At 44.8% G+C, this 27,629-nt stretch overlaps 1 long non-coding RNA gene across 1 annotated transcript; it reads left to right on the top strand.

The window, feature by feature from the left end:
* Window positions 1-180: 180 nt before the first annotated feature.
* LOC120987171 lies at window positions 181-27,307 on the top strand. Its single transcript, XR_005775945.1, has 4 exons — window positions 181-194; window positions 11,433-11,439; window positions 13,003-13,007; window positions 27,173-27,307. It is a non-coding gene; the product is annotated as an uncharacterized LOC120987171 (long non-coding RNA).
* Window positions 27,308-27,629: the final 322 nt, after the last annotated feature.

Below are 27,629 nucleotides of genomic sequence, written 5' to 3'. Positions count from 1 at the left end.
TCCCTCTGTACTACGTTGTCCTCTTGGTTTTGACCCGGTCGTTCACTATCCATTATTTGTCTTGTCTGTACTTCCCGCACGTATACTAAGTTAGGGACTGCCGTCCAGTTGTCCCCTGTCATCAGGACTCGTGAGGCAAGTAGGCAGGGCCAGGAGTGAGGGTGGAGCGCAGTGGTCACTATCCTCCCCCCTGTGTGTGTGTGTACGTGACCGTTACAGGTATACTAGTAAGGCACATGGCTTGTACCCTTATTGGAGCACTAGTGAAGAAATATAGCTGGCATTGTTATTGAAACCTGAGTCTGGCACTATTATGGAGGCACTTTGGCTGACAAATTAAAAGGAAAAAACACCTGTGCTAAAGGAAAAAAACACCTATGCTAAAGGAAAAAAGGAACAGTGGCTTGTTGCGACTAAGTATCCAAAAATTATGCCTAAGGCCTCTTTCACACTTGCGTTGTCCGGATCCGGCGTGTACTCCACTTGCCGGAATTACACTCCGGATCCGGAAAAACGCAAGTGTACTGAAAGCATTTGAAGACGGAACCGTCTTCCAAATGCGTTCAGTGTTACTATGGCACCCAGGACGCTATTAAAGTCCTGGTTGCCATAGTAGGAGCGGGGAGCGGGGGAGCGGTATACTTACAGTCCGTGCGGCTCCCCGGGCGCTCCAGAATGACGTCAGAGCGCCCCATGCGCATGGATGACGTGATCCATGCGATCACGTGATCCATGCGCTTGGGGCGCCCTGACGTCACTCTGGAGCGCCCGGGGAGCCGCACGGACGGTAAGTACACTGCTCCCCCGCTCCCCGCTACACTTACCATGGCTGTCAGGACTTTAGCGTCCCGGCAGCCATGGTAACCACTCTGAAAAAGCTAAATGTCGGCTCCGGCAATGCGCCGAAACGACGTTTAGCTTAAGGCCGGATCCGGATCAATGCCTTTCAATGGGCATTAATTCCGGATCCGGCCTTGCGGCAAGTGTTCCGGATTTTTGGCCGGAGCAAAAAGCGCAGCATGCTGCGGTATTTTCTCCGGCCAACAAACGTTCCGTACCGGAACTGAAGACATCCTGATGCATCCTGAACGGATTACTCTCCATTCAGAATGCATTAGGATAATCCTGATCAGGATTCTTCCGGCATAGAGCCCCGACGACGGAACTCTATGCCGGAAGACAATAACGCAGGTGTGAAAGAGCCCTTAACGTTGCCATATCCCTGCCCCTTTTTATACACATACAGTACATATTAATGTCAGAAGAAACAGTGGCATGTTCTGAAGAAGCCTGTATAAATTCTCCCTTTTAGAAATAATCTTTTATATTGAATTTTCAAGTACATACATTAAAAAGGCATAAAATCGGGCTAGAGGAAATACAATCCTTAAGACATAGTGAGTCTAGAGGTCGCACTGTTCGAATTTAAACAAAAGTAACAGCATACGACAAGCGCCCCTCCACCTGTTGGTTATCACAGGAGCAGAGGAGGACGCCTACCGCTGGAGCATCCAACTAAACATAACTGAAACAAAAGGTCACTCAAGAAGGGGAGCAGCTAGGTAGTTGCAAGTTTTATATATGATGACAAATAATTTGTGTTTAACAACCAGGGAGCCCATGTGTGATCCCTGATAGTTGGGTTAAGCATGGTTTCCGGTAATAATTTCTCATATCTACAGGAGGTATTTATTGCTTGAATGGCCTCTTATAGGGCTGGAGATTCTACTGATTTCCAGTGTCTAGTAATTATTAGTTTGGCACATAGTAAGATATGGCCTGTGATACATCTGTATTCATGAGGGATACGGTCCATCACAATAAATAAGAGAGTGAAGGCAGGAGATGGGGTAATTTGTAGCCCGGTGACCTATAAGACTAAAGAGAATGTTTTCTGCCAAAATATAGCGAGCTTTGGGCATGACCATAGTATATGATATAGTGTTCCTGTTTTCCCACATTGCCTCCAACAATATGCGGATATACCTGGGTATATGATGCTCAATCTGAGTGGAGTAAAGTACCACCTGAGTAGGGTTTTTATCCCAGCTTCATAGTGGGTGGTGCTTTTAAAAGTGGACGCTATAAAGCTCGCTGCCCTGGCCCACTCCTCCTCCGAAAAGGTTATTTGTAGATCTTTTTCCCCATTTAACATTGGAGCGGTTATAATAAACTTAGATTTGTCTCCTATTAAATCATATATGTATCGAGTGGTGTGGTGTTTGAACAATGAAGGAGTTTGAAACAATCTGATGATGTCAGATTGAATCTTGGGAGGGGATTGGAGGAGGGAACCAAGGCAATGGCGAACCCTTAAATATGAAAGGAATTCCCAACGAGGCAAGTTGTTAGTCCTTTGGAGAGATTCAAAGGAAACAATTATTGCATCTTTAATCAGATGAGCCGCCGAGGATATACCCACAGCTCTCCAAGAGGATAAATCAATGTCACCTATGAGTTTCTCCAAAACATAGGTTGATGTATGGGTAAGTATGGTAAGGTTCAGTCTACCCTGCTTTCTATGGAACTGTGACCACAGAGTTCCAGCGTGTGCATTGGTTAAGAGAGTGGTATTAGTAACAGTTTGTTTCCAAGTGGCTAAACAAAGGTGGACCTTCAACATGCCTCCAGTTAAGGAGTAAGCTTAAATTTGTGCCCAAGATTTACCTGAGGTGGGATTCCACCACTCTCTAAGAAAAGATAGGCCAATGGAGCAGAAGTATTCCCTGATTGATGGGAGGCCAATACCACCTGCCTATTTTTTCCTAAACATTATGGATTGGGCTATTCTAGGACGGCCTGTGCTCCATATGTAGGAGTTAAGGAGTGGTTCTGAAAAATGACTCGGGTACCGGAATTGGTAGAGCTCGGAAGACATAAATCAACTTAGGCAAAGTCATCATTTGGAATGACGCCACTCTGCCGATTCAAGAAACATCCTTCATACTGAAACTCGAGAAATCCTGTGACATGGTGGGGATGAGGGGTTTGTAATTGTTCTGGTATGCAAGTGAACAGGGGTATGTGAGTTTGATTCCCAGGTATGGAAGAGTTGTTTTCTGCCAATCCAGAGGGAATGTGCCTTTCAAGTATCGCAGTTCTGGTAGCGGAATGTTGATGGGAAGGGCTTGTGATTTGGAGCTGTTAATCTTATAGTAGGAAAGCGAACCAAAAAGAAAGATAAGTGAGAATGCGTGTTTTATCGATTGTGTGGGGTTTGTGACTGTGAGGATGATGTCATCCGCATATAGAGAGATTATTTGTGTTCAATCTCCTATCCGCGGACCCTCTATACCTGTGGATAGGCAAAGGTGTTGCGCTAGGGGTTTAAGGGCCATTATAAAAATTAAGGGTGACAAAGGACAGCCTTGGCGAGATCCATTAGTGATGTGGAAAGTGTCTGAAAGGACTTCATTAACAAAGACCCTTGCTGTAGGTTCAGAGTATAACCCTTGCACTGCGTTAACAATAGGACCAGTGAAACCCATTATTCCCAGAACAGAAAAGGCAAATGACCAATAAAGGTGGTCAAACGCCTTCTCCGCATCTAATGTGACTGGGAATATTTTTAATCTCTGTTATGTTGAAAAGATTAAATAGTCGCGTTGTGTTATCTGAGGCTTATTTGACAAACCCTTTGACAAACCCTACCTTTGACAAACCCAGACTGGTCATCTCTTACTAAACGAGGAAGGATAGGGGATAATCTATTGGCAATTAATTTAGCAAAAATTTTGATGTCCGAATTAAGAAGGGAGATGGGTCTGAAATTTTGTGGGGAGTCAGCTGTTCTGCCCGGTTTAGGGAGAGTAATGATCAGAGCCATCAGCATGTCGGAGGAAACGTAACGCCTGACATGACGGTTTGAAACATAGATACAAATGTGGGATTAGAGGGACATGGAAATGCATATAATATTTGATAATCCGTCGGGACCAGGGATTTGCCCGCTGGAAGGGAAAGAAGCAGTTTTCTGAGTTCTAGCTCCGTAATAGGAGCATTTAGGGATTCTATCTGAGATGATGTAAGTTTTGGCAACTGGGCTTTGGTTAGGAAATCTTGGACTAAGGTCTCATAATTTTCTGGAAGTTCTATGTTTTTTTTGAGGTTGTACAGGTCTTTATAGTACAGACGGAATTGATCAGCTATGTCTCTGGGGACCAGGAGTTTTGCTTTAGACTGTGGGTGAAGTAGGAAAGGGATTTTAGCTTTGGTTTGTTGTTTGAGTTTGCAAGCTAACAGTTTACCTGCTTTATTCTCTTGGGCGTAGAATCCAGCTTTAAGTTTGAGAAGTGCTTTGTTGAAGTCTCTATTAAGGATATTCCTCAGCTTGTCTCTTTAGGAGCGAAGTTTAGCAGCGATTTCAGCTGAGGGTTTTGTTTGTTAGTTTTTTCCACTTGTGAAATTTTTTCTAAGATCAGCGCAATATCTTTTTCTCGTCTTTTCTTTTCAGTGTGTCTTAGTTTAAAAAGGAGACCTCTAATAAGCTTAGGGTGTAAACGCAGGATGTTGCTGCCACCATTTCTGAGAGGACCTGTAAAAGTGGAACCGTACATCAGAGTATCTAATGGGGAGGAAAGAAAAGGATCATAACTGAAAATCGCCAATAATGGCGATGTGGGGTGACAGTTCCATTTTGAAGCCAAAAGCTAGGGCCACAATCTGGGATATTTGGGGGTGTTGAAGCATGAAATAGCACCTAAAGCTTCAGGTATTGAACATTGCAACAAACAAACTTAATTATACTCCTTCTCTGCCATCTGAAGGTGTCGGCCCTTTAAAGAGTAATGAGGGGGGATTCGCAGAGAGTGACGAGGAGAAAGCAAAGCTGTTAAATATTTTTTTCTCCAGTGTATTCACTGAGGAATATAAACTGTCTGATAAAATGCTGAATGTTGAAATAAATTCCCCATTAAAAGTGCCCTGTCTGACCCAGGAAGAAGTACAACAGCGACTTAAAAAGATCAAAATAGACAAATCGCCAGGACCGGATGGCATACACCCCCGTATCCTAAGGGAATTAAGTAATGTCATAGCCAGACCATTATTTCTGATATTTGCGGACTCTATACTGACAGGGAATGTTCCACAGGATTGGCGCATGGCAAATGTGGTGCCAATATTCAAAAAGGGTCCAAAAACAGAGCCTGGAAACTATAGGCCGGTAAGTTTAACATCTGTTGTGGGTAAACTGTTTGAAGGTTTTCTGAGAGATGCTATCTTAGAGCATCTTAACGGAAATAAGCAAATAACGCCATATCAGCATGGCTTCGTGAGGGATCGGTCATGTCAAACTAATTTAATCAGTTTCTATGAGGAGGTAAGTTCTAGACTTGACAGCGGCGAATCAATGGATGTCGTGTATCTGGACTTCTCCAAAGCATTTGACACTGTACCACATAAAAGGTTAGTATAAAAAATGAGAATGCCCGGACTGGGAGAAAAAGTCTGTAAGTGGGTAAGTAACTGGCTCAATGATAGAAAACAGAGGGTGGTTATTAACGGTACATACTCAGATTGGGTCACTGTCACTAGTGGAGTACCTCAGGGGTCAGTATTGGGCCCTATTCAATATATTTATTAATGATCTTGTAGAAGGCTTGCACAGTAAAATTTCAATTTTCGCAGATGACACTAAACTGTGTAAAGTAATTAACACTGAAGAGGACAGTATACTACTACAGAGGGATCTTGATAGATTGGATGCTTGGGCAGATAAGTGGCAGATGAGGTTTAACACTGACAAATGTAAGGTTATGCACATGGGAAGGAATAATGCAAGTCACCCGTACATACTAAATGGTAAAACACTTGGTAATACTGACATGGAAAAGGATCTAGGAATTTTAATAAACAGCAAACTAAGCTGCAAAAAACAGTGTCAGGCAGCTGCTGCCAAGGCCAATAAGATAATGGGTTGCATCAAAAGGGGCATAGATGCCCGTGATGAGAACATATTCCTACTACTTTACAAATCATTAGTCAGACCACACATGGAGTACTGTGTACAGTTCTGGGCTCCTGTAAACAAGGCAGACATAGCAGAGCTGGAGAGGGTCCAGAGGAGGGCAACTAAAGTAATAACTGGAATAGGGCAACTACAGTACCCTGAAAGATTATCAAAATTAGGGTTATTCACGTTAGAAAAAAAGACGACTGAGGGGAGATCTAATTACTATGTATAAATATATCAGGGGTCAGTACAGAGATCTATCCCATCATCTATTTATCCCCAGGACTGTAACTGTGACGAGGGGACATCCTCTGCGTCTGGAGGAAAGAAGGTTTGTACACAAACATAGAAAAGGATTCTTTACGGTAAGAGCAGTGAGACTATGGAACTCTCTGCCTGAGGAGGTGGTGATGGTGAGTACAATAAAGGAATTCAAGAGGGGCCTGGATGTGTTTCTGGAGCGTAATAATATTACAGGCTATAGCTACTAGAGAGGGGTCGTTGATCCAGGGAGTTATTCTGATTGCCTGATTGGAGTCGTGAAGGAATTTTTAATCCCCTAAAGTGAGGAAAATTGGCTTCTACCTCACAGGGTTTTTTTGCCTTCCTCTGGATCAACTTGCAGGATAACAGGCCGAACTGGATGGACAAATGTCTTTTTTCGGCCTTATGTACTATGTTACTATGTTAGTATCCTGTTAAAGGAGAACAGGGCCATCTTGTCAGAAATAGGAGAAAAAAAGTCCCATTGGAGACAAGAGGGTATTTGAACTGACTTTACAAGGCCTTGAAAATGCCTAAAGGATACGTAAATATAATTTGGTATAGCAAGTCTTCCAAGTTAGTCCAGGGGGGGCTCCAAGAGAATCAAATGGGAACCCAGGGGGGCTCTTCAGAAGATGATCTTGAGAGAGGCATTGTCGCTGGTCTCATCTTGATGTGTTGTAGGGTGGAGATTTTCCCAAGTCAGGTACCGGGATAGGGATTTGCCATTTCTTTAGCAGAATCTTGCCATCTCCAAAAGTGCGGACTACATGGGTATGTCCTTCTTTAGAAATTAGTAATTTTAGCGGATATCCCCATTTGTAGGCTATGTTGCTATTTCGTAAAGACATTGTGATGGGTAGTAAGTAACGCGTTGCCGCAAAGTGACTGCAGAGAGATCAGTATAGAGATGAAAATAAGGGGTTGGGTCAGCACAACCTGCCTGTAGGTGCACATCACCATGGCGAAATACATATACAAACGGAAAATGCAAATGTGATCGCACACTACATCCAGCACTCTGCCCTCCATGCTGGACGAGACATTGGTTTATATTTTGGCCAAAGCATAGTAAGCCACTCACCGCGTCAAGGTTGTCTCATGAGTGGTCCCTAACTCTTGTTCCTACCTGTTCATGGGCCATGACAGCCTCATAAAATCCAGGGAATGCAGGTCAGCATGCAAGCCAAGTACACTTTGCTTGTAACCCCGTCCGGTGCCATTACAGCTTTCATCGGATCCAGGGATGCAAGTACCAACATGCATGCTGAACCCACCATATACTTCTCCTGGAGCCAGATGGCTAATGGTAGGTTCTATACAAGCAGACTCAGTTTTATACTGACTTTAAAACCAGCCTCAAGGACAGATTAACTGGTCAGGTGTGCAATGACTCCAAGGAGATCGCCACGCCTCCAATATATACTACAAAGAAAAAAATAAGGGGTTGGGTCAGCACAACCTGCCTGTAGGTGCACATCACCATGGCGAAATACATATACAAACGGAAAATGCAAATGTGATCGCACACTACATCCAGCACTCTGCCCTCCATGCTGGACGAGACATTGGTTTATATTTTGGCCAAAGCATAGTAAGCCACTCACCGCGTCAAGGTTGTCTCATGAGTGGTCCCTAACTCTTGTTCCTACCTGTTCATGGGCCATGACAGCCTCATAAAATCCAGGGAATGCAGGTCAGCATGCAAGCCAAGTACACTTTGCTTGTAACCCCGTCCGGTGCCATTACAGCTTTCATCGGATCCAGGGATGCAAGTACCAACATGCATGCTGAACCCACCATATACTTCTCCTGGAGCCAGATGGCTAATGGTAGGTTCTATACAAGCAGACTCAGTTTTATACTGACTTTAAAACCAGCCTCAAGGACAGATTAACTGGTCAGGTGTGCAATGACTCCAAGGAGATCGCCACGCCTCCAATATATACTACAAAGAAAAAAATAAGGGGTTGGGTCAGCACAACCTGCCTGTAGGTGCACATCACCATGGCGAAATACATATACAAACGGAAAATGCAAATGTGATCGCACACTACATCCAGCACTCTGCCCTCCATGCTGGACGAGACATTGGTTTATATTTTGGCCAAAGCATAGTAAGCCACTCACCGCGTCAAGGTTGTCTCATGAGTGGTCCCTAACTCTTGTTCCTACCTGTTCATGGGCCATGACAGCCTCATAAAATCCAGGGAATGCAGTCAGCATGCAAGCCAAGTACACTTTGCTTGTAACCCCGTCCGGTGCCATTACAGCTTTCATCGGATCCAGGGATGCAAGTACCAACATGCATGCTGAACCCACCATATACTTCTCCTGGAGCCAGATGGCTAATGGTAGGTTCTATACAAGCAGACTCAGTTTTATACTGACTTTAAAACCAGCCTCAAGGACAGATTAACTGGTCAGGTGTGCAATGACTCCAAGGAGATCGCCACGCCTCCAATATATACTACAAAGAAAAAAATAAGGGGTTGGGTCAGCACAACCTGCCTGTAGGTGCACATCACCATGGCGAAATACATATACAAACGGAAAATGCAAATGTGATCGCACACTACATCCAGCACTCTGCCCTCCATGCTGGACGAGACATTGGTTTATATTTTGGCCAAAGCATAGTAAGCCACTCACCGCGTCAAGGTTGTCTCATGAGTGGTCCCTAACTCTTGTTCCTACCTGTTCATGGGCCATGACAGCCTCATAAAATCCAGGGAATGCAGGTCAGCATGCAAGCCAAGTACACTTTGCTTGTAACCCCGTCCGGTGCCAGTATAGAGATGTATTCAATGAAAAGGTGCAGGCAGCATACCCAATTTTCTGGCTGCTGACATCACTGCTTCTTTGGTGGGAAAGAAGTGAATGCGTGCCAGGGTATCTCTTGGGATTTCCGGATCCAGGTGTTTTGGTTTTGGGACTCTATGAGCCCTGTCTATAGTTAAGTCTTGTGGCGATAGGTGGGGGAGCAGCGCTAAGAATAGCTTTTGTATATATGGGGTCAGTTCAGAGTTTGAGATTTCCTCTGGAATGCCACAAACGTTTATGTTGTTTCTTTGCGAGCGGTCCTCTAAATCCGCCATTTTCAGTTTTAGTACTTCCACCTCATCTGCCATGTTGTTGTGGGCGTCAATGACAGCATTTTGAGATCTGGCAAAGTTGGACATCTTAGTTTTCGAATGATACATACGGTCCTCCACTGCCAGTATTTTGGTAGATAGGGGGGCGAGTAAAGTGGCCAAGTCATTGTGCATTGAGGATTTCAGGGCCTGGAGCATTAGTTTTAAAGTGTCCCCGGACACTGTTTTTTCAGAGGTGGGAAATACGGTAAGAGAGTCCTCCACAAGGGCCGCAGTATTATAGGTTGAGAAAAGGTTGCCCACCTGGGTGTCAGATGTGGTTTCTAGGCACTGTCTTCTCTTCTGTGGGCTACTGGAGGGAGAAACGCCCTCTGCACCAGCGCCATCTTGGGAGGGTGCGCAGCTGATCCCTGCCGCTTTGATGTCTTCTGGAGTCGTGAGGAGTCCAGAGGAGGTGAAGGAGGGCCGGAACAGAGAGTTTGTGCTGGGGTCAGCTCCCGGATTGGAGAGACGGATGCGGCGGAGACTGGGCTAACGGTGCCATGTTGGATCCTTCCTTTTTCAAAATATTTCTCAAGATTTTCACTGCTTAGCCTGGGAAGTTGCCTCTTGGTCTTGCCCATGGTGATGGTAACCTGTTCGGGAGGTTTCTGACCATGTATGGGTAACGATAGAGGAAAATTTGCTGTGAAATAGTCGCTAAGGTGCAGGAGCAGTGCACTCACGTAGCATCACTCTCGGCGGCCAAGCCACACCCCCTAAAGTTTCCCTTTTAAATGGGAGCAGCAGCAGTACAATATGGATGTGGAAAGGGTAGAGTAATAGTGGCTTATAACTGCAATAGTAGCTGCAGTGGTAGCAGCACAGCATGGAACAGACAAGGCAATAGATGTGTGTGCAGCCACTCTTCCAATCTGCCCAGAAGTCTATGGGATCAGGGAACACAGTATGAGAAAGACCAGAGTCCAGGTACAACTGAACTCCGTTTGTTGATTTGCATTAGCCTTGCGCTGTACATGGATAAGTATCATCTGCATTCCATAATGTTGATGATACTGAACTGGCTGCTGTTGCTTCTACTGTTTGTGGTATCGGAGATGGCGGAAGATAAGTGATTCTGTGGAGGCCAGAGAGGAGCCTCCTGGTCAGACATGCGAGCTGCAGGCGCCTGTTCGCCTAAAGTGGTTACAAGCTGCGTACAGAATGTATCCTAGTAATAAAGTAATTTGGCCTCCCTTTCCGCAGGAAAACATTCCCCTATTTTGTTTTGATAGCAAGGGTATAAAAACATGTGTATCCAGTAATCATCAGATAGCTTGTTGGCAAGCATATGACTGCCATTAGGTAAGCAATATGCATACAGCTTGCCATTCTTGCCAGTATGCCTGAGGACCCAGTTATTTCTGGCTTCATCCCCACTGAGATGAATGGTCATCATGGCCAGTGTCATCATCATCAGCCTCGTTCTCCTGCACAAGCGACTCTTTCTCCTCTTGCTCCTCCTTCTTCAGTGATAGGTCCTCATCCTCCACTTCCTCTTCCAACTTCTTTGTATCTGTCCCCAACAGCTATAGGGTGGCTAACAAGGTGCAGACGTTGTGCCTGAGTAAAAGACAGGTGTCTCTGATGAGCTGCCACGGCCTGACCTTGAATCAACACATACTGAGGTTGTAACGGTCACGTACACACACACACACACAGGGGGGAGGATAGTGACCACTGCGCTCCACCCTCACCCCTGGCCCTGCCTACATGCCTCACGAGTCCTGATGACAGGGGACAACTGGACGGCAGTGCCTAACTTAGTATACGTTCGGGAAGGATAGACAAGACAAATAACGGATAGTGAACGGACCGGGTCAAAACCAAGAGGACAACGCAGTACAGAGGGATAAGCAAAGAAAGGTCAGGAGAAGCCGGGGTCATAAATACAGGAGAGTCGAGAAGTACCAAAGGAGTCCGCAAAGAATAGTCAGGTGGAAGCCGAGGTCAATATACCAGGAAGGATGCGCAGTACAGGAGGAGCAGGCAAAGGATCGTCAGGGAACAGGATCAGGTAAGTACACAGGTATCCAACAACTGCCAGGAACCTAAATTAACAGGCAACCTGTGGCCAGCAGGCTGCCTGTATTTATAGTGGGGAGTGAGGGTCATGTGACGTGACCAGCGTCACATGACCGACAGACCGACCAGTCGAGCACCGAGTGATCAGCTCGGCGCTCAAGGCAGACCTAGGAGCAGGGAGCCTCCAAGCTAGCAAAGCCGCCCTGGGAACGAGGTCAAACACAGATCCTCGCTCCCGAAGCTAAGCAGCAGGTCTGCAGCTGATGGGAGACCGAGTGTGCCTTCGGCACCCCGTTACAGAGGTGGTCAGTTACATAACAAGATCATAAACTGCTAAATGCTGCTCATACAGATGCTGTAGAATATGCAAGTTGAAACTCCAGCAAGTTGGATGATGTGGTGCAATGTCAGACTGTTTTGTTGCTGCAAGTCCAGAAGGTCATTCTTTGCTATTGTACTTTTTCAAAACAGCACACGTCTAAATTTATCATGTGCAGGGAGAATGTGTTATTTCTCCCCAAATATAAAGTAGCCACAGTGTTCTGGTCATTGTCGCTGGCTACCTTGTCAAGTTAGAGTTGGCAGGGAGAAAGCCAGTGGGATGTTTGCTGATTGATGCACTTTAGCAAGTGAACGGAAGTGTGACTACTCTCGCTTAGGCCAATCAGCTCTAACATGGCATGGCAACAGTTCACTTTACACATATGATAGGAGGGACCATGAGTGGGAGTGACGCTCTGTCCTATATCTGTTAGGGTTGGGAGGATATCCATGGAGGAGGACGTAGAGGAGGCGGATTAGGCGCTGACGTGGGAACCAGACGGACACAAACGTGGAGATGTCAATAGGACCTGACCTTCTTGCTTCAGTGTTGCCTCAGTGCTGCCATGGACCAGGTGGTCCGTGAAAGACAGGTACTGTCCCTGACTGTAGCAGCTGCTCTGCGTGTCCATAGTGACGTGCACCTTGCCGGAACGCAAGAATTGCAATGAGCAGCCGATGTTCTCTGCTATGTGAGAGTACAAGCCAGGGATGGCTGTTTTGGAGAAATAATTGTGGCTAGGTACTTTACAGCGGAACAGAATGCACATCATCAGTTCCCCAAAGGCAGCAGAATCCACAAAGTGCTATGGCAGCAACTGCACCACCAGCAACTTGGCCAGGTGGAAGTTAAGCTTGCACACTAGCAGATTTCTGTGTGTGTACAGTTATTTCCTGACACATTCCATTATCGATGGCTGTTGATGGAGTGGTGTAGGAGGAGAAGTAGTTTGAGTGGGAGAAGCAGTAACTGATTATGACAAGGACACGGTATTGAACGTGGATGTGACCTGGCTGCCACAAATTAAGCTGGGATGAAGACACTCTTGTAGCGCCTGCTGGTCGGCCAATTCTATTTTCCCACAGGAACTGCTGATGCCACTATATATGCTGCATTAGAGCCGTGGTTCCTACTTTTGTGTTTGAACACCCACAGTTTCTTTTAATCCTGCAAATTTTGCACACAAAAATGCTTTTGTCTTCCAGCAGTGAGGAGAAAAAACTGCCAGACAGGAGATACTCAAACAGAGCTAGCGGCAGCCAAGCTCGGTTTAGGTTTGGCACGTCTTGAGCCTGCATCCACAGAATCAGTGGCATCACCAATAGAAGTAGATCTGGCGTTGGTAATTTTCTTGGAGGTTCCAGCCTCTGCTCTTTTTTTACTACTGCTGTGGCTACTGTACTGACCCGTAGTGCCATTACCACTTCTTTTTGGCGCCTTGCTACCATAGAGATACAATTTCAAAATGTCACTTTTTTGACAGATTTTCCATTTTAATAATTTTTTTCCAGTTACAAAGCAAGAGTTAACAGCCAAACCAAACTCAATATTAATGGCCCTGATTCTGTAGTTTACAGAAACACCCCATATGTGGTCGTAAACTACTGTACGGGCACACGGCAGGGCGCAGAAGGAAAGGAATGCCATACGGTTTTTGGAAGGCAGATTTTGCTGGACTGTTTTTTTTGACACCATGTCCCATTTGAAGCCCCCTGATGCAACCCTAGAGTAGAAACTACATAAAAGTGACTCCATCTAAGAAAATATACCCCTCAAGATATTCAAAACTGATTTTACAAACGTCGTTAACCCTTTACGTGTTCCACAAGAGTTATTGGCAAATGGAGATGAAATTTCAGAATTTCTATTTTTTGGCAAATTTTCCATTTTAATCCATTTTTTCCAGTAACAAAGCAAGGGTTAACAGCCAAACAAAACTCAGTATTTATGGTCCTGATTCTGTAGTTTACAGAAACACCCCATATGTGGTCGTAAACTACTGTACGGGCACACGGCAGGGTGCAGAAGGAAAGGAATGCCATACGGTTTTTGGAAGGCAGATTTTGCTGGACTGGTTTTTTTGACACCATGTCCCATTTGAAGCCCCTCTGAAGCACCCGTAGAGTAGAAACTCCACAAAAGTGACCCCGTTTTAGAAACTACGGGATAGGGTGGAAGGTTTGTTGGTACTAGTTTAGGGTACATATGATTTTTGGTTGCTCTATATTATACTACATTGTGAGGAAAGGTAACAAGAAATAGCTGTTTTGGCACCGTTTTTATTTTTTGTTATTTACAACATTATATGATTATATTTTTGAAGCAAAAAAAATCATGTTTCCATTATCTGAGAGCCATCATTTTTCAGTTTTTGGGCGATTACCTTAGTTAGGGTATTATTTTTGCGGGATGAGATGATGGTTTGATTGGCACTATTTTGGTGTGTGTGTGACTTTTTGATCGCTTGCTATTACACTTTTTGTGATGTAAGGTGACAAAAAATTGTTTATTTAGCACAGTTTTTATTTTTTATTTTTTACGGTGTTCATCTGAGGGGTTAGGTCATGTGATATTTTTATAGAGCCGGTCGATACGGACGCAATTATACCTAATATGTATACTTTTTTTTTTATTTATGTAAGTTTTACACAATAATAGTTTTTTTAAAACAAAAAAAATTATGTTTTAGTGTCTCCATATTCTGAGCCATAGTTTTTTTATTTTTTGGGCGATTGTCTCAGGTAGGGGCTTATTTTTTGCGGGATGAGGTGACGGTTAGATTGGTACTATTTGTGGGCAAACGCCTTTTTGATCGCTTGCTGTTGTACTTTTTGTTATGTAAGGTGACAGTTTTTATTTTTTATTTTTTACGGTGTTCATCTGAGGGGTTAGGTAATGTGATATGTTTATAGAGCCGGTCGATTCGGACGCGGCGATACCCAATATATATACTCCCCCCCCCTATTTTTTCCAAATAGTTTTTTACTTTATGTGGGGAAAATGACGTTTTTGTTTATTTTTACTTGAAACTTTTACTTTTTTGTCCCACTTTGGGACTTGAACTTTTGTGGGTCTAATCCCTTTACAATGCCTTGCAATACTTCTGTATTGGAATGCATTGGCTGTATGAGTAATACACTGTGTATTACTCATACAGCTTCCGGCCTGTGAGATCCAGGGGGCTGGATCTCACAGGCTCATCACCAGAAGGCAGCGCGATGCCTTCCTTAGGCATCGCACTGCCTTCCATGCCATTGGGTCCCGCAAACAGCCGCATGAGGACCCGATGGCACTGCCCGCCGCCACCGCAACCGCAAGTAAAATCCGCAAACCGCAGGTAGAGTAGATGCCCCAAAAATTAGGAATTCACCTGGCAGAAAAGGCCTTTTATGTGGCTGTATATACATAAGACAAGGACCATTCTTTGTTCTGGGTGGTGGTGGATATGTGTGGGCTGGCATAAGGAAATTCAATTACACGTGGTCGTTACAGGTATTGAATTCCTTCGAGATTCATGTGAGGTAGTCCACACTGTAGTGAACTAGGCGAGTGCGCTTATCAGTCACGATCCCCCCTGCTGCGCTGAACGTCCATTCGGACAGGACACTCGACGAGGGGCAAGCCAAGAGTTCCATGGCAAATTGTGCAATCTCTGGCCACAGGTCATGCCTGCAGACCCAGTAGTCCAGGGGTTCCTCGCTTCTCAGAGCGTCCACATCGGCCGTTAACCCAATGTAGTCGGACACCTTTCGGTCTAGGCATTCCCTGAGGCTGGATCCGGCTGTCGATGGGTTGACTGCAGGAATGATCTCATATCCGAAGTGACCAACACATCTTCAAACCGCCCTCTTCTTGCAGACGCGGTAGGATTGGTACCCCCACTTGTTTCACTGTGGGTTGAAATTCCTCTGCCAGCGCCTGCAACAGCAGAATGCAGCATATCTCGCAGCAAGGCCTGGAAATGCTGCATTCTGACAGTCCTCTGTGATGCTGGTAGCATGTCCACCATTTTGTGTTTGTACCGGGGTCTAAGTACGTTGACACCCAGTACTGGTCCTTGCCCTTTATGCTTTTTATAAGGCGCTCCCTCTTCAAACACTGGAGCATAAAGGCCCCCATTTGCACTAATTTGGAAGCCGTGGAGCGCCCTGGCTCCTGCTCATCGCCTAGGAGAATATCGTCCTCAGTTTCCTCCCCCCAGCCACGGACAACACCAGGGATCCCCGAAAAGTTTAAAGTCCCCCTCAAAGCCTGCTATTCTTGCTCCTCCTCCTCCCCCCAGCCACCATCTTCCTCTGACTCCTCTTCAGACTCCTGCTGACTTGTCTCAGATGGAGTAGCCCCCCCTGGGAATTCATCCAGCATTGCGACTTCCTTATCTTCCAGCCCCTGCTCCTCGACGGCTTGATTAATGACACAACGCAATGCACGCTCCAGAAAGAAGGTGTAAGGTACGATGTCACTGATGGTGCCCTGGCTGCGACTGACCAGTTTGATGATCTCATCAAATGTCCGCAGGAGTCTGCATGTGTCGCGCATGAGCAGCCACTAGCGCGGTGAAAAGAAACCAAGCTTCCCAGAACCTGCCCTGCTACAGAGTTCGTACAGGTAGTCATTAACGGCACGTTGCTGCTGGAGCAGCCTATCAAGCATATACAAGGTGGAGTTCCAGTGCGTCGAGCAGTCACAAATCAGACATCTGACGGGCAGATGGTGTCGCTACTGAAAGGCAGCAAGGTGAGCCATGGCCGTGTAAGATCTTCTAAAATGGCCAGAGATTTTCCTGGCCTGTCGCAAGACGTCCTGGACCCCGGGGTATTTGGCAATGAATCTCTGCACGACTAAGTTCAGGACGTGTGCCATGCACGGGACATGTGTCATTTTGCCCTGTTTCAGCGCGCTCAGCAGATTGGCACCGTTGTCGCACACCACTTTACCAACTGTAAAATTGAACGGGGTTAGCCACTGATAGGCCTGTGACCGCAGAGCTGAAAGCAGTGCAGGACCTGTGTGTCTCCTCGCTTCCAGGCACAACAGCCGCAGCACAGCATGGTAATGTCTCCCCTGGCAGGTCAAATAGGTTCTAGGGAGCTTGGGGGGTGCAGCAGAAGAGGCGGTATCAGTGGAAAAGGAGGAGTCAGCCGAGGAGGAGACAGAGGATGGAGTAGGAGGAGAAGAAGAAGAGGCAGGCTTGCATGCAATCCGTGGCGGTAACAGCAAATCCACATGGGTGCCACGGGTTACATGCTTGACGACCGTTAGAAGGTTCACCCAGTGGGCAGTAAAAGTTATGTACCTTCCGTGCCCGTGTTTGCTAGACCACGTGTCTGTGGTCAGATGTATCTTTGCACCGACACTGTGTGCCAGAGATATATTCACTTGCCGCTGAACATGGCCATATAGCTCTGGGGTGCCCTTCTGGGAAAAATATTTCCTTCTGGGGACTTTCCATTGTGGTTTGCCAATGACCACAAATTTTCTAAAGGCCTCCGAGTCCACCAGTTTATATGGCAGTAGTTGGTGGGCTAGCAGTTCCGACAAGCCAGCGTCATCAACTTTTTGCGCTCGAACATTTGGGCCACGGAAACCTGCCTTATGCCAGATGAATGCGACGTCGGCACGATGGAAGGTGGAGTGGAGGACAAATGGGAGGAGAGAGGAAAAGGAGAAGAGGCAGGACGTGGAGCGCCGGGAGTGTGGCTTTGTGGGTTCTGACGGCGTTGCTCCCACTGGGCTCGGTGATGGGAGGCCAGGTGCCTTCTTAAGGCGGTCGTCCCTAGTTGAGTGTTGAGCTTACCGCGACTTATGCGTTAACAGCACAGGCTGCAGATGGCAACACTATTGTCAGCAGCTGACACGTTAAAAAAAGGCTACACTGCGGAGCCATGTGCTGGCAAATGTTCGCGAACCGCAATTTCGTGCGGGCCCAATTCACTTTAATGACAAGCGAACCTGAAAAAACTTCAGGTCATATTTGCAGCCACCAAATACTTACTAGAAGTGCACAAATTGTCCCACAACATGGACAGTGACATACCAGATGTATTATGCGATCTCCATTCATTATTTTTTTTCATTGCGAAATATCTGCAATGTAATTTCTGCATATGTGCATGCGCAAAATAGGCGTGGCCTACTACAACAACTGGTTTCCACCGACCCAAAGTTGGATACGATCAGAAAAGATGGTTGGCAGCAATTTTCGCGACGTTGAGGAAGAACTCCTGATCACTGTAAGTAATTTGACATTAAAGCAGTGTATTTGATTACATTTTTACATGCATGTCAGAACAATAGCTTTATATGCAGATAGAGTGTTTAAAAAAAATTCGCCATTGTGAAAATCCCTAATGAGGATTTTTTTTTTTTTGCAGTACACACAACTTCACATCTTATAAGGTCTCAGTAGATATTAGTGATTGGTGCACTAATTTTTGTTGTAACATCACAGCACTGTGTCTGTAGCATGTATGTATGTACAGCAGAGAAATATCTCTCACATGCACATTTAACATCCATTGTATTGCACCCCTCAATTAGTATTTGGTGGAAGAATGTATATAGCAATAGCACCCCTCAGTTAGTATTTACAGGAAGAAGGTATATGGCACCCCTCAATCAGTATTTGGCGGAAAAAGTTGTATTGCACCCCTCAATCAGTATTTGGTGGAAAAAGGTATATAGCAATAGCACCCCTTAATCAGTATTTAGTGGAAGAAGGTATATTGCACCCCTCAATCAGTATTTGGTCGGAAACAGGTATATAGCACCCCTCGATCAGTATTTGGCGGAAAAATGTGTATTGCACCCCTCAATCAGTATTTGGTGGAAAAAGGTATATAGCAATAGCACCCCTCAATCAGTATTTAGTGTAAGAAAGTATATGACACCCCTCAATCAGTATTTGGTGGAAACAGGTATATAGCATGCCTCAATCAGTATTTTTCAGAATCGGGAATATGACACCCCTCAATCTGTTTTTTGTGGAAGTAGGTGTATTGCACCCCTCAATCCATATTTGGTGGAAGAAGGTATATAGCAATAGCATTCCTCAATCAGTATTTAGTGGAGTAAGGTATATGACACCCCTCAATCAGTATTTGGCTGAAAATGGTGTATAGCACCCCTCAATCAATATTTGGCGGAAACTGGTAAATAGCACCCCTCAATAAGTATTTGACAGAAACAGGTATATAGCACCCCTCAATCAGGATTTTGTGGAGGAAGATATATGGCACCCCTCAATCAGTATTTTGTGGAAGCAGGTGTATCGCAGCCCTCAATCAGTATTTGGCAGAAGAAGGTATATAGCACCCCTCAATCAGGATTTTATGGAAAAAAGTATATCGCAGCACTCAACTAGTTTTTTGTGGGGCAACAGGTATATCGCACCCGTTGCAATTAATTACTCCAATAGCATTTGTCCCTCTATCTAGCCGTGGTATCGCAGTAGAACCGCACACAACTGCTGCACAATACAAATACACTATAATATAATTTCTATGTTAGAAAGTATATTAAAAGTATATCACACCCCTTAGTATGTCACACCTATCGATAGCACACCTATACCAGTCCTTAAAAGGACATTTGTGGCCCTATTAGCTAGGGTTTGGTGTCCCTAACAGTCTGTCCCTGTTCCACACAGCAACCTCTCCCTACACTGGCAAAACACATAATGTAAAATGGCTGCCAGATTGGGTTTATTTATAGGGTAGGGGGTGTATCTATGTGCTGAAATATCTCAATTGGCTGTCCTGTCCCACCTGATGGATGTGTCATGGGTCAAAGTTCGGCGCTATGCAAAAAAATATGGCGCGTGCGAATATCGCCATATGTTTGCATGTTCGGCGAATCGCGAACAAAGTTTGCCGCGAAAAGACCGCCGGGCGAACCGCAAGGCCATCTCTAGTGTCGGCTTCCTGGTAGCGGAAGATGTGACCGTGCATGGTGGATGGCTCGCTCCAGATATATTTGCAGTCTGATTTTTGCCTCCTGTGCACTGCGAGTTCTGCATTCTTCTCCTCCTTCTCCTATCTGCTGCTCCGTCTCTCCCTCTGAACTCCCCTCCTCTTCCTCTCTTGTGGGCACCCACATGATGCCCATCGACACGTCATCATCATCACCTTCATCACAACTGACATAGAGATCTCGGAGTAGGCAGTAACAGTGGGGACCACCCTCCTTGGGCTGATCTGGGTACTGTCCTAAGACCACTGGGTGGCGGTCGTTGCTATCTCCTTTTCCTCATCCGAAGCCAAGAATGGCTGCGCATTGGTAAGTTCTGGGAATGGATGGGAAAATAATTCCCCTGAGTCAAGTGGAGGGGCTTTGATGGTGGTGATGTCTTTGGGTATGCACACAGCAGAGAGTGATTAGGGTGCAGATACAGAGAATGAGGAGGGTGCAGAAGCGGAAGGCTGAGTGAACCACTCAACCAACTCTGGTGCGTCCTTTGACATAATCGCAAGAACCTTCTCCAACTTCCCACTTAGGCTCTAGCCTGGTGCACCTGCCTGACCCCTACCACTCCTGTGGAACAGCCTGCCTCTTCCTCTGCCTGTCATTTTCAAAATGACCTTGTGCCAAAGTCCTTAGAGAAGAGCAGTATTTGTGGAAACAGGTATATTGCAGGCCTCAATCAGTATTTAGTGGAAGCTGGTATATCAAACCCCTTAATCAGTATTTTGTGGAAGCAGGTGTATCGTAGGCCTCAATCAATATTTGGTGGAAGCAGGTATATCAATCCCCTTAATAAGTATTTTGTGAAAGCAGGTGTATCGCAGGCCTCAATCAATATTTGGTGGAAGCAGGTATATTGCACCCCTCAATCAGTATTTTGTGGAAGAAGGTGTATCGCAGGCCTCAATTATATATTGGTGGAAGCGGGTTTATCAATCCCCTTAATCAGTATTTTGTGGAAGCAGGTATATAGAACCACTTAATCAATATTTGGTGGAAGCAGGTATATCGCAACCCTCAATCAGTATTTTATGGAAGTAGGTATATCACAGGCCTGAATCAATAAATCAATATTTGGTGGAAGCAGGTACGGATGTAGCAGGGTTAATACACATGCTTTATGAGACATGTTATCTAAACTAAATGCAACTAAATGTGTTAAGCAATTGCTTTTCAATGACTTTTGTTTCAAGATAACGCGATGAGTTAAGAAATTTGAGTTAAGAGTGTGCGTGTTACCCCTGCTGCATCTGTATATAGCACCCCTCAATCAATATTTGGTGGAAGCAGGTATATCAAATTCCTTAATCAGTATTTTGTGGAAGTAGGTGTATCACAGGCCTCTATCAATATTTGATGGAAGCAGGTATATCAATCCTCTTAATCAGTATTTTGTGGAAGCAGGTGTATCGCAGGCCTCAATCAATATTTGGTGAAAGGAGGTATATTGCACCCCTCAATTAGTATTTGGTGGAAGCAGGTGTATCGCAGGGCTCAATCAATATTAGGTGGAAGCAGGTATATCAAACCCCTTAATCAGTATTTTGTAGAAGCAGGTATATCGTAGGCCTCAATCAATATTTGGTGGAAGCAGGTATATCAATCTCCTTAATCAGTATTTTGTGGAAGCAAGTGTATCACAGGCCTCAATCAGTATTTGGTGGAAACAGGTATATAAAACCCCTTAATCAATATTTGGTGGAAGCAGGTATATCGCACCCTTCAATCAGTATTTTGTGGAAGCATGTATATAGAACTCAATCAATATTTGGTGGAAGAAGGTATATCGCACCCCTCAATCTGTATTTTGTGGAAGCAGGGATATCAAACCCCTTAATCAGTATTTTGCGGAAGCAGGTAGATCGTAGGCCTCAATCAGTATTTGGTGGAAGCAGGTATATAAATCCCCTTAATCAGTATTTTGTTGAAGCAAATATATAGAATCCCTTAATCAATATTTGGTGTAAGCAGGTATATTGCAACCCTCAATCTGTATTTTGTGGAAGCAGGTATATCAAACCTCTTATTCAGTAATTTGTGGAAGCTGGTGTATCGCAGGCCTCAATCAATATTTGGTGGAAGCAGGTATATCGCACCCCTCAATCATTATTTTGTGGAAGCAGGTGTATCGCAGGCCTCAATCATTATTTGGTGGAAGCTGTATATCAAACCCCTTAATCAGTATTTTGTGGAAGTCGGTGTATCGCAGCCCTCAATCAATATTTTGTGGAAGCAGGTATATCAATCCCCTAATCAGTATTTTGTGGAAGCAGGTGTATCGCAGGCCTCAATCAATATTTGGTGGAAGAAGGTATATCTATCCCCTTAATCAGTATTTTGTGGAAGCAGGTGTATCATACCCCTTAATGAGTATTTTGTAGAAGCAGGTGTATCGCAGGCCTCAATCAATATTTGGTGGAAGCAGGTATATCAAATTCCTTAATCAGTATTTTGTGGAAGTAGGTGTATCACAGGCCTCAGTCATTATTTGGTGGAAGCTGTATATCAAACCCTTTAATCAGTATTTTGTGGGAGTAGGTGTATCGCAGCCCTCAATCAATATTTGGTGGAAGCAGGTATATCGAATCCCCTAATCAGTATTTTGTGGAAGCAGGTATTTTGCAGGCCTCAATCAGTATTTGGTGGAAGCAGGTATATGAAACCCCTTAATCAGTATTTTGTGGAAGCAGGTGTATCCAGGCCTCAATCAATATTTGGTGGAAGCAGGTATATCAAACCCCTTAATCAGTATTTTGTGGAAGCAGATGTATCGCAGGCCTCAATCAATATTTGGTGGAAGAAGGTATATCTATCCCCTTAATCAGTATTTTGTAGAAGCAGGTGTATCGCAGGCCTCAATCAGTATTTGGTGGTAATAGGTATATTAAACCCCTTAATCAGTATTTTGCGTTAGCAGGTATATAGAACCCCTTTATCAATATTTGGTGGAAGCAGGTATTTTGCACCCCTCAATCAGTATTTTGTGGAAGCAGGTATATCAAACCCCTCAATCTGCATTTTGTGGAAGCAGGTATATAGAACTTCTTAATCAATATTTGGTAGAAGCAGGTATATTGCACCCCTTAAAGGGTTTCTATCACTTTGTATCACATAATTAGCTGTCAGACACTAGCGATCTGCTAGTGTCTGCTCTGGCCAACCATCCTACTATAATCGCTTGTGGGGCAGCGGTTGTGCTAAAAAACTAACTTTTATAAATATGCTAATGAGCCTCTAGGTGCTATGTGGGCATCATTAGCACCTAGAGGCTCCGTCTACCTTCATAAACAGTCGCCGCCCAGCGCGTCCCTCCAGCCCGCCCATGTCCTGCTGAATGCGATCCTCCGTGTGACGCAGCGGACGAATTCTCGCGCAATCAATATTTGGTAGAAGCAGATATATTGCACCCCTTAATCAGCATTTTGCAGAAGCGGGTATATCGCAGGCCTCAATCAATATTTGGTGGAAGCAGGTATATCGCACCCCTTAATCAGTATTTTGTGGAAGCAGGTGTATCGCAGGCCTCAATCAATATTTGGTGGAAGCAGGTATATCAATCCCCTTAATCAGTATTTTGTGGAAGCAGGTGTATCGCAGGCCTCAATCAATATTTGGTGGAAGCAGGTATATCAAACCCCTTAATCAGTATTTTGTGGAAGCAGGTATATCATAGTCCTCAATCAATATTTTGTGGAAGCAGGTGTATTAATCTCCTTTATCAGTATTTTGTGGAAGCAGGTATCTCGCAGGCCTCAATTAGTATTTGGTGGAAGCAGGTATATAAAATCCCTTAATCAGTATTTTGTGGAAGCAGGTATATCGCAGGCCTCAATCAGAATTTGGTGGAAACAGGTATATCAAACCCCTTAATCAGTATTTTGTGGAACTAGGTATATATAACCCCTTAATCCATATTTGGTGGAAGCAGGTATATCGCACCTTTCAATAAGTATTTTGTGGAAGCAGGTATATCAAACACCTTAATCAGTATTTTATGGAAGCAGGTATATAGAAATCCTAAATCAATATTTGGTGGAAGAAGGTATATCACACCCCTCAATCTGTATTTTGTGGAAGCAGGGATATCAAACCCCTTAATCAATATTTTGCGGAAGCAGGTAGATCGTAGGCCTCAATCAATATTTGGTGGAAGTAGGTATATAAATCCCCTTAATCAGTATTTCGTGGAAGCAGGTGTATCACAGGCCTCAATCAATATTTGGTGGAACCAGGTATATCAATCCCCTTAATCAGTATTTTGTTGAAGCAAAATATATAGAACCCCTTAATCAATATTTGGTAGAAGCAGATATATTGCACCCCTTAATCAGCATTTTGCAGAAGCGGGTATATCGCAGGCCTCAATCAATATTTGGTGGAAGCAGGTATATCGCACCCCTTAATCAGTATTTTGTGGAAGCAGGTGTATCGCAGGCCTCAATCAATATTTGGTGGAAGCAGGTATATCAATCCCCTTAATCAGTATTTTGTGGAAGCAGGTGTATCCCAGGCCTCAATCAATATTTGGTGGAAACAGGTATATCAATCCCCTTAATCAGTATTTTATAGAAGCAGGTATATAGAACCCCTTAATCAATATTTGGTAGAAGCAGGTATATCACACTCCTCAATCAGCATTTTGTGGAAGCAGGTATCTCAAACCCCTTAATCAGTATTTTGTGGAAGCAGGTATATTGCACCCCTCAGTCAGTTTTTTTGTGGCAACAGGTATATCACACATCTGTTGCAAATAGTTGTTCCAATAGCGCTTGTGCCTCTATATACCTGCGGTATCGCAGCAGAACTGCACACAACTGCTGCACAATACAAATGTACTATGTACTTTGTATATCTGTAAAGAATAAATCAAGGCAACTGGACTTACTGTAGATTTCTTGAAAACGTTTCACTCGTTCTTCCAACGAGCTTTCTCAATTCTGAGTGACTGTACAAGAATTCTCTGGGAATAAATATGTAACTGAATCAACATCTGGTAATTATACCCAGCATGGGGTCAAAGGTGTTGATTCCTTTATCCTAATTGGAGTCAGTAGGTGATAATGATCTCCCAGAAAAAGGTGTCAAGACAGCATTGTATGTGGCAGACAATAGATGTCTAACCCCCCCGCCTCTATTCAAGCTTTGGTGTACTTTCTATGTTAGAAAGTATATTATAGGTATATCACACTAGTGATGGACGAACATCTGTCGGGTCCCACAAGTTCCCACAATTGAATGGCAGGCGAACCTTTAAAACCTTCAGCTCATATTTGCAGCCAAGAAATAATTACTAGAAGTGCACAAATAGTCCCACAACATGGACTGTGACATGCCAGATGTATTATTCTAATTTGCGATCTCCATTCATTTTTGTTTTCAATGCAAAATATTGGCAATATAATTTTCGGGTACGCGCATGCGCAAATGCACTATACAGTACCCAAATGCACTATAAAGAAAGTATATTGGTATATAACACCCCGCTTCAATCAGTTTTTTTGGGGGACGACTGGTATATCACACCAGTAGAAATTATTTGTTCCAATAATGCTTGTCCCTCTATATACCTGCAGTATTGCAGCAGAACCGCACACAACTGCCGCACGATACAAATGCACTATAATATACTTTCTAACATAGAAAGTATATTATAAAATTGTACAAGGAAGGCAATCCATTAGAATATACATGAAGATAAAACGTAACCTTTAATAATTTTACTATGAGGGTCCATTCACACGTCCGTAAGTGTTTTGCGGATCTGCAATCCGCAATTTGTGGACCGCACATCGCTGGCACTATAATAGAAAATTCCTAATCTTGTCTGCAATTGCGGACAAGAATAGGACATGTTCTATTTTTTTGCGGAAACAGTAGCACAGATGCGGAAGTGCGGATCCGCGGATGCGGACAGCACATTTCGGCCCAATTGAAAATGAATGGGTCTGCACCCGTTCCGCAAAATTGCGGAACGGATGCGGACCCATTTTGCGGACGTGCGAATGGAAAAGATATCCCTCAAAATGAAAATAAATGAAATTATTAAAGTTAACTAAAAAGCATAGATGTGGTAGGCAATAACAAATGCACTAAATCAGGTGCTCGGCAGCACCAAATCAGAAACCATATGTCCTACCACAATCCGGTGGGTTCCAGTGCACATCGATGAATTCAGGAGGGAAAGCAAAAAAACATCTATCCCTGGGCTAGATGATGATGTGGTATTGAAGGACAGGGTGGCCAAAGAACTGTCCCTGATATTGCCCTACAGGGGGGTGCTATTCTGGCCCTCAGAAGAGCGACCCCATCCGGAACCTTACCCTACATAAAAATGGCCCTAGTAAGCCCCTAGCCTCTAGGCCCCTGACTTCCAGGTGATCACTATATAGATCTATGTGTTTTTGACTCATTATAAAAGTATATTATAAGTATATCACACCCCTCTATGTATCACACCTATCAATAGCACACCTATACCAGTCCTTAAAAGGACTTTTGTGGCCCTATTAGCTAGCGTTTGGTGTCCCTAACAGCCTGTCCTTGCTCCACACAGCAACCTCTCCCTACACTGGCAAAACACTGAATGTAAAATGGCGGCCAGATCAGGTTTATTTATAAGGTAGGGGGTATGTCCATGTGCTGAAATGTGTCATGGGTCAAAGTTCTTCACAATGTAAAAGAATATGGCGGGCGCGAATTTCTCCATATGTTCGCATGTTCGGCGAATCGCAATATTCAAATTCGCGATATTTTGTGAATATTTTGTAGAATATTCGTCATATATTCGTGAGATCAAGAATTCGAGATTATATTCTAGATTGCGAAAATCGGCAATGTATTATTCGCGTAATGCACGCAAAATGCTACATTTTTCAAGCTGGTATAAGTTTCCTAAGACTGGAGAAAATGGTTGACATGGCAGAACATTAGAATAGCTTTATATGCAGATATGCTTCAGTAGCGTCCTGGCTGCCATGGTAACCGATCGGAGCCCCAGAATTACACTGCTGGGGCTCCGATCAGAAGCTGCCACTGCCACCAATGAGGGGAAGGGGAGAGGGGGACCCTGTGGCCACTGCCACCAATGAATTTAATACTGGGTGGTTGAGTGGGGTACACTGCGCCACCAATGATAATTAACCTTTAATACAAGAGGCGGGTACCGGCAGAAGATCAGCAGCAGTTAACCCCTCAGGTGCCGCACCTGAGGGGTAAACTGCTGCTGATCGCAGCTCCCTGTCAGAGGCTCTGCTGCCGGCACCTGCCTCCTGTATTAAACGTTAAAGACGACATTTCATGAGCAGGCTACTTAGAGCGGCGCCCAGGGATGTCCCTGCACTTACTATTATTCCTGGCCGCTGCTCCGTTCGCCCGCTGTGCCCCCAGTACTGTCTCCTGCTCAGTATGCTAATTACTACTGTCTGAGCAATAGGCAGGAGACATCAGCTTCTCTTCTGGGTGTTCGTTCTCCCTGGCTGTGACGTTCTGCACTGCGATTGGACAGCGCTACAGCAGGGAGAAGGAATGCCCAGGAGAGCAGCTGATGTCTCCTGCTCATCGCTCCGATAGTAGTAATTAGCATATGGAGCAGGAGACAGTAATGGGGGCACAGCGGGCGATTGGAGCAGCGCCCAGGAATAATAGTAAGTGCAGGGACATCCCTGGGCACCACTCTATGTAGCCTGCTAACTTAACAAAGTCCGGACCAATTTAAAATCCTGCTATCATTGGTAGCGCAGTGTGCCTACCCCTCTCTCCTCATTGGTGGCAGCGGCAGCAGCAGCACAGGGGGGAGGGAGACACTGCTTCCTTCTCCCCTGTGCTGCTGAGGGAACATGAGCGTGCTCTCAGCAGCGCACTCATGTTCTGTGATACTAGACAGCGCAGCAGCGCAGCAGCGCAGCCCAGTATCGAAAGAATGGAAATCCCGGTATTGTATCGATACCGGGACAAAAGTATTGATTGGGTA

The sequence above is a fragment of the Bufo bufo genome, chromosome 1, assembly GCF_905171765.1.
Source record: "Bufo bufo chromosome 1, aBufBuf1.1, whole genome shotgun sequence".
NCBI classification, from domain to species: Eukaryota; Metazoa; Chordata; class Amphibia; order Anura; family Bufonidae; genus Bufo; species Bufo bufo.
The sequence above is the reverse complement of the archived record's forward strand: the minus strand, read 5'-3'. Positions and strand labels throughout refer to the sequence as shown.